The sequence below is a fragment of the Thermobia domestica genome, unplaced genomic scaffold, assembly GCF_964235325.1.
Source record: "Thermobia domestica unplaced genomic scaffold, izTheDome1.hap1.1 HAP1_SCAFFOLD_1247, whole genome shotgun sequence".
NCBI lineage: Eukaryota > Metazoa > Arthropoda > Insecta > Zygentoma > Lepismatidae > Thermobia > Thermobia domestica.
The window spans coordinates 37596-45948 of NW_027656957.1; the positions used below are offsets into that span (position 1 = coordinate 37596).

Here is an 8353-nt window from a genome sequence, read left to right on the forward strand (position 1 = left end):
TGCATCACTGGCGGGACCTTGCACGTGGCTGATAGTGTTTTGATTAGCGTGTACGGTTTTTGGACTTCGTAGATATAGATGGGTGGTATTCTGCGGGTGGGCAGAGTGAGCACGCTTTCTTCTTCTTCCTCTTGTTCATCATCTGGTTCATGGCTTTCATTTAAATCTTCCTCCATATGGTTTTCTTGGTGGGCTCTGGTTCGTGGGGCTCCCAGGGGGGCGTACTTGTTTTTGAACTGGATTAAAGAGGAGATGAGTCCGGTGGGTGCAGGCTTGGCTGTCTTCCTTGGGCGCTGGAATCCTGGGGGGATTTCCTCTTCAGTGGGGGGGGGCTCGTCGTCTGCGACTTCCATCTCGTTGAAGGAGGTGGTTGCCACTTCACTTGTGTTTTGATTTTCTGGAGGTTCCAGGGGGGGGAAAACTTGCATTGAGCTTGTCGCTGGAGGAGGTGGGGGCGGCATGACTTTGTCGCCGGCGACGGCGTCCTGGATGGCTTGGCTGATTAGTTGGGCCTTCAAGGGTGCAGAGCGTGGTTGGGTCTGTCTCTTGCGTGGGCCCTCTCCAAGGGAGGTGAATGTCTCCTTGTATTTCTTCGTTATCTCGTTGATGGGGTGGGGGGCACGTTTTCGAAGGATATTGGCTTTGGCTGACATGGTGGTAACACTTGCAGCACTTCCTTGGCCTTTTGTAAGGCACTGGTCACTTTTTGGGGGGGGGGGCACTGAAGGGAGCCGAGTCAGTGGTCACGGATGCAATGTTCCGTGGCCCTAGTAAGGACCTGTTGATAGCGTCTCTGTGTTTGGCACTTGGAAGGTTTGTGTTTGGTACTGACACGGACACTTCACTAATATAATATAACACTGGTGTACTGTTAAGTGGCCCTGCTAAGGACCGCTTGACTGCGTCTGTGGGTGGCACTAGTAAGGGCCTGGGTTCTCGCAGAATGCACAGATTGTTTCAGCGTAGGTACACTGGGGAGACTGACGGGAACTTATTAAGCGTGTTCCCGCTGGGCCGATTTTTCTTTTAGCCTCTTGCTACTATGGGCATGTATTTCTCTGACTGTTGTGGGACGTAATGTTTATTAAGTATGGGAACTATATTTGTTTTTTCTGGAACTCTTCTCCGTTCCGCTGCAGCGAACTGCGAAGATTCCTGGCTGGTGCTTCACTTATATACCCTGCGCTCAGAGAATGGAGCCCTGTGATTGGCCGGCGAGGTTGCGTCTCTCCGACCAATCAGATTCCTTGGCCCTGCTAAGGATCTGGTGCATTCATTGAATACCTGAAAAAAATCGTTTATCAAAATAGAAGGAAACACACTTATCGTTGTGGCAACTACGAACTTCTGTTTACCTCAGCCCGCCTCAGCAAGTGCTTTCTATCCGGTCCGCGCTCCGTAACCAAACTCAACGCTGCCTGCTAGCGAAAATTTCATTCTTCAGTATCGTTGAGTTTATTGCAGAAAGCAATGGCAGATACGGCATCAGCACCTGCAGCCCCGGCACAGGCTTCTCCTAAGAAGTCTGCAAAGCCTAAGAAACCAAAAACAACACCTTCTCATCCAAGAACATCAGAAATGGTGAACAACGCCATCAAGAATTTGAAGGAAAGGGGAGGAAGTTCACTGCAAGCTATTAAGAAATACATCTCTCAGAACTACAAAGTGGATGCCGAGAAGCTTGCTCCATTTATCAAGAAATACTTGAGAAGTGCAGTTGCTTCTGGGTCTTTGGTTCAGACCAAGGGAAAAGGTGCATCTGGATCGTTTAAGCTTAGTGCTTCATCGCTGAAGGAGAAGCCTGAAGGTGGATCTTCAACCAAGGCGAAACGATCAGCATCAAAGGAGAAGAAGCCTGCGAAAAAGCCAGCAGCTAAACGTCCCAAGAAGACTGGTGAAAAGAAAAAGGCTGCTGCTCCCAAACCTAAGAAATCACCATCTAAAGTGAAGAAGGCAAAAACTCCCAAGAAGCCAAAGGCCCCGAAGCCAAAGAAGGCTACAGCAAAACCGAAAAGTGCTAAGAAGGCTGCACCAAAGAAGAAGTAAATGTGTCAGTAAATCATCTGACATTTTAAAACGGCTCTTTTTAGAGCCATCAAATACTTTGAGAAGAGTAAAATTGTGCTTTTCCTATCATTATCACATGTTCATTCATAGCAATGTATAGTATACACGCAAGGGACTTTGAGTTTTCTTTTTAACCGAAGCACTTCTTGATGTAAGTGCTTTATAACAGAGGGGAATTGAGGGTGGGGAAAGAAAGCTTTCACGGGTGTCAAGAATGGTGTACTCGAAAAAAAATGGGGAACACATTACGTAATGTCAATTTGTGATCACTTACTTTTTCCTTGTTCCTATCTTCAAGTAGCGAAACAGTACAGAAAACGCACTTAATGCATTTGTTAGAAAAACTTTTGCAGGCTGACTGGGTTCGATTCTCGGTGGGAGCTCAAATGTTTCGCATTGCACGTTAATAAGTAGGTCCACGTTTGAAACAGCCTTGCTGCTGAAAGGGACACTAAACTAAAATCAACTCTTTTCAAGGCTGGGGTGAAAGAAATGTTCGAACTTATTACAACTCGTGAAAGTGAAGTAGACTATGTTTCAATTTAACGTCGTACTATTATGATTTTTATGATAAAGGAGACGGGTGATTACGCCTAATGAATGATGGAAATACTGGTGTAATGAGAAAGTGTTAGGAAAAGGGAACACGCTAATAACCACGGATACCGTCTTATAATTCGTAATATTGCTATAAAGAAAAATAGTAACACCAGCAGAAATGTAGGTGTACAATTGAACTGATGTTAAGTACAAACAGACACTTAAAGAAAGTTTAGTTTAACGTTTGCATTCAACAGCAGCGACCTCTGACAAAATAATATTACTTTTGCTACCTTGGAAGAAGTACATATTTCGCCTGCGAGTTCTATCAGATTAATAACGTTGAGAAGGGCAAACAGTGGTTGAATCGAAGTTAAGTTATGCAACATATGGCAAAATCGAACCCTTGACCACATAAAACGAAGATAATCAATCGGTAAACATAGGGGAAAACTAAAGAATATACTTGAAAGATAGGATGATATACGAAACGACAGGAAAACGAAGGTAGATGTATTAACTATGCAACATACGGCGTGAGAATTTAAAAAAAAAAGATAACAAGTATGGACAAGATCCTTGTTAGGATAACAGCATCTCTAAGTAGTGTATTGGTCCTAAAAAGGACCGTTTTTGAACTCAGTGCCAGAACTTCAAACTTAAGCACGTTCCCCACGGATGCGGCGAGCAAGCTGAATGTCCTTAGGCATGATTGTGACTCTCTTTGCGTGAATAGCACACAAGTTGGTGTCTTCGAAAAGCCCTACAAGGTAAGCTTCACTTGCCTCCTGTAAAGCCATGACAGCTGAGCTTTGGAAGCGAAGATCTGTCTTGAAATCTTGTGCAATTTCTCGGACGAGTCGTTGGAAGGGCAGCTTGCGGATGAGCAATTCAGTGCTCTTCTGGTAACGACGAATTTCTCGGAGAGCCACAGTACCAGGCCTGTAACGATGGGGCTTTTTCACTCCACCGGTAGCTGGAGCACTCTTTCTTGCAGCTTTGGTGGCAAGCTGCTTTCGAGGAGCTTTGCCTCCAGTAGATTTCCTAGCTGTCTGCTTGGTACGTGCCATTGCAACTGTCACGACTTGTTTCAAATAATTGCGCGCTGAATGAAGTCAAGTTATATAAAGAGCAAAACCGTTAAATCAAGCTATTTCTCATTGGATAAAGTCAGTCGAAAAGGACAGTTCTCATTGGCTTAGACACGTTTTGTGTTTTTCCTCCGTGCTTTCCCTGCATGATCGAAGGAACAAAACCACGAGTCTTGGGCTGCTTGGGCTTGTATTTCTCGTGTGTGGTGAGCGAAGCAGTAACATATCGAAATGACAGGACGTGGAAAAGGAGGCAAGGGTCTTGGCAAAGGAGGTGCCAAGCGCCACCGTAAAGTTCTTCGTGACAACATCCAGGGTATCACCAAACCCGCTATTAGGCGTCTTGCTCGCCGTGGTGGTGTGAAGCGTATCTCTGGTCTCATTTATGAAGAGACCCGAGGAGTATTGAAAGTATTCCTGGAGAACGTAATCAGAGATGCTGTTACATACACAGAACACGCCAAGAGGAAGACAGTGACAGCTATGGATGTTGTGTATGCCTTGAAGAGGCAAGGAAGAACCCTGTACGGTTTCGGAGGTTAAGTTGGGGTTCCTCCTATTTTGGATATAAAATTGGCATAAACGGCTCTTTTCAGAGCCAACAAATTTATATAAAGGGAAAGATTTACTTTGTGCGATTTTCTGTTAGATTATAAGAATTCGTGTAACTACATTAAAGCCTTTTGATGCACACTAAATTACAGACGTAGAGAGATTAATTTGAGAAAATCATACGTTTTTTTTTACATTATGTACGTTCATGTATACGTATTCATATCATGTAGCAGTATTAATGCTGGAGAAGGGGTTCTGGTTGGAAATTGGCGATTTGTTGGAAGTAGCGAGCATGAGAGATGCGAAACGCAAGTCGGAATTTCTGTTCTGACAGTAGGATGTACGTATAGAGGCTTATACAACTTCTATACTGTGCTGTGAGGGGCGAATAATGCGTTAGAAACCTGAATCTTGTCCTTTATCTTGTTTACGTGGTCTTGGGTTCGATTTCTTTCTTTTGCGGTAGTGTCTATTGTGATTTACATGTAAATTAATGACACTTCGTAGCGGGTTACTAAAATAAAGAGTAATACAAATATGAGATGTAGGTTAATGCATTGTATACTTCACATTATTTACTAAAGAAAGGCAGTAGTTACAAGAAACCTAGGCTCGCTCGTTGGGCACAGTAGCAAATGAGTTCTGAGATCAGAGAATAAGAGTAGTTGCGTATTACAAACCATATACATATAACACATATCACACAAATATGAATATCGACCTTGCAAAGAATAAATCGTACTTAAGTGTGCATTTAATGTCATTACTATGTTGCAAAAGAAATTTAGGAAAGTTTTCTGATCCGCTCTGTTCATGATGTCATTGGGGCATAGTAATGAACAATAATAAATGTCGAGAACATATTGAACAGAGTAATTTCAGCCAAGCCAACGCAAGAGAGAAACATGAGTGCTTTAAGAATGTTGGAAATTCCTTTGTCTAGCATGAAGTACATGAGAATATGTGGTATGAGGTTTTCTTCCATTGCTGAGAATCTGGGCTCGACTGTCCTGTCCTCTGGGTAATATGAGCCCGATGTACGCAAATATCAAAAAAATGTAGCTAGCGACAATACAAAAGGTAATGATCTTATAATTAATAATGTAGTGGGAACTAAGCACATCGCTGTTTGGAGTATTCTAAAGTTAGTGTGACTTCCTATGGGCTTCAATTACGATCGACGACTACACATATACTAATTAATCGAATAGCAGCGAGAATTTCGAATGAAACTAAGCAACTATCTCAGACACTTTTGATGAGTCTGTATATCGAAAACAATTCATTTCAATCGTAAATCTCCTCTATAAAGGGGTTTGTGGCCCTCATAAGGGCCGATTTGTATGAGATATAGGTCTTACATTTATGCCTTCTTCTCAGTTTTCTTGGGCAGAAGTACAGCTTGAATGTTGGGCAAAACACCACCCTGAGCGATTGTAACTCCAGACAACAACTTGTTTAATTCCTCGTCGTTACGGATAGCTAACTGCAGATGACGTGGAATAATCCTAGTCTTCTTGTTGTCACGAGCAGCGTTGCCTGCCAACTCAAGAACTTCAGCTGCCAGGTATTCCATGACTGCAGCCAAATACACGGGAGCGCCAGCACCAACTCGTTCGGCATAGTTACCCTTTCGCAAAAGACGATGGATTCTGCCTACTGGGAATTGAAGGCCAGCCCTGCTGGAGCGGGACTTGCTCTTTCCCTTGACTTTTCCACCTTTGCCGCGACCAGACATTGTTCAATATTCTTTCGTAATAAGATGAGAGGAAAAATTGCGGCCTCCCATGAATCAAGTCAGTTTTGTTACTACTTCAAGCGTGCACCCGAGTGCATCAAATGAAAAGCAAGGCAGTTGGCGCGAATTGAAACACGTACTGTAATTTAAATGAAGTCGATAAATCGGCGGACACATCTAATTTTGCTGAACGAGTGAGTCATCATGCCACCAAAAACTAGCGGAAAGGCTGCAAAGAAGGCTGGTAAAGCCCAAAAGAATATCTCCAAGGGAGATAAGAAGAAGAAGAGGAGGAGGAAGGAGAGCTATGCCATTTACATCTACAAAGTTTTGAAGCAAGTGCATCCTGACACTGGCATATCTAGCAAAGCTATGAGTATCATGAACAGCTTTGTTAATGACATCTTCGAGCGTATTGCTGCTGAAGCTTCTCGTTTGGCCCATTACAATAAGCGGTCAACTATCACCAGCCGGGAAATCCAAACAGCTGTGCGCCTTCTTTTGCCTGGTGAACTTGCCAAGCACGCTGTAAGTGAGGGTACGAAGGCTGTTACCAAGTACACAAGCTCTAAGTAAAAATCTTCTTCAAGATTTTTCATTTCAAACGGTCCTTGTCAGGACCAACACATTATTCGAAAGAGTTAAATCACGAAATTTGCTTCATTCTGTTATGTAGAAACACGTTGAAATCCAATTTCTATATGCTGTTAGTAAAAAAGTAAAGCACATAGCGGAGATGTGTCGTGCTTGTATACGAAAGGCATTTACTCGCCGGAGATCTACACTTAGTCATAATAATTTACTTTTAAAAAGTGGTAATACATTCCGTGTTAAGTATAGTAGTAGGTGCACACGGATCGGAAATCAGGTTATTTTAATGTGCCGTGCAAATAAACAGGCTGTTAGTGTAAGAAATAGTGGGTATAACGCTTAGAATATCGATTAATCGCTATGAAATAATGTTGATAAATTATCTCTTGAAAGTACTATAAAATTAATGTTTCTAGTATTTTCGTACTTGAAGGATAATGAAATTTGAAAAAGAGATGCCAACAGCACCTGGTGTTCCCAGGCGGTCACCCATCCAAGTACTGACCAGGCCCGATGCTGCTTGACTTCGGTGATCGGACGAGAACCGGTATATTCAGCATGGTATGGCCGTTGGCGAATGCATATGGCTTCGAGTGAGTTATTGTAGCTACGTAGGTTTGTCGGTGAATACTCAAAAAGACCAGCGCGTGGAAAGCGTTGCTAATTGTTTTAAGTAATGCATGATTACGAAATTATCGTGGTGAACGATGTGAGAATATTCGTCTTTGTGAAAAACAAAATTAGAAAAAGTATACCAACAGCACCTGGTGTTCCCAGGCGGTCACCCATCCAAGTACTGACCAGGCCCGATGCTGCTTGACTTCGGTGATCGGACGAGAACCGGTATATTCAGCATGGTATGGCCGTTGGCAACTACCTTTTCTTCAATGTCCTGTTAAGGAAGTATGTTTTAAGTAAGAATTGACATTATTAACTATAAAGGCAAGCATATTAACGTCGTTAACATTACTTGGAATATACTAATATTCGAATAAATATTTGAATGTTCGAATGATGAGTGATTCGGATGTTCATAGTGCCACTGTGTCCTATCGAGTTTACTATCACGAACCACGTATGAAATTGTATATAAATAAATAAAAATAAATCCTTTATTAAGTATTGATTACAGGAAAAAGGCAAACTTACATTCTTTAATGTACACAATGAAATGTATGAAAGATATTTTTAAGATATGTTTCACTTACCCTTTATAACGCAAGGTAGTTTTCAGTGTAGCATTCTCTTCAGCTGCGAGATAACGTAAGGCAGATGATCATTCAGTCGTGAAGCACTAAAATGTAATATACATTTTAACTATTATCGATAAGAATTATTTACTGCAGGGATGCAAATAAAGTGAGGCAAATTAGTAAATAAAAACCGATACTGTAACTGATAATATAATTAGTTGTATCTGTATTAGTTGTATATACAGTAATCGCACGATTATCCGCGGAGTTGGATGTTGGCATAATCGCGCATAATCAGCAGTATGAGCAGAAAAGGGAAATGAAATGAAATATTTAGATTTACGTCGCATACTTATACCGGTTACGCTAAAGGAGACGGTGATGATGAGTACTGAATGAAGAAAGTGGGAGGAAACGGGAGAAACCCGAGAAAACCCATGAGCACGGTCTTTATGCACGACAAAGTTCACACGGCACGAGCTGGGATTGAATCAGGGACCCCAAGCACCGGAGGCCAAAAAACGGACAAAAAGTCTTTCGTGCAACTTTCGTTTTCGGTAAAAAGTTTACACATAATT

The 8353-nt window shown here is 42.3% G+C and overlaps 2 non-coding genes across 2 annotated transcripts; both read right to left on the reverse strand.

Annotated features, from left to right (window-relative positions):
- Window positions 1–7038: 7038 nt before the first annotated feature.
- LOC145677694 (5S ribosomal RNA) lies at window positions 7039–7157 on the reverse strand. The gene has a single exon (XR_014129938.1). It is a non-coding gene; the product is annotated as a 5S ribosomal RNA (ribosomal RNA).
- Window positions 7158–7334: 177 nt separating this feature from the next.
- Window positions 7335–7453, reverse strand: LOC145677696 (5S ribosomal RNA). The gene has a single exon (XR_014129940.1). It is a non-coding gene; the product is annotated as a 5S ribosomal RNA (ribosomal RNA).
- Between the last annotated feature and the right edge of the window lie 900 nt (window positions 7454–8353).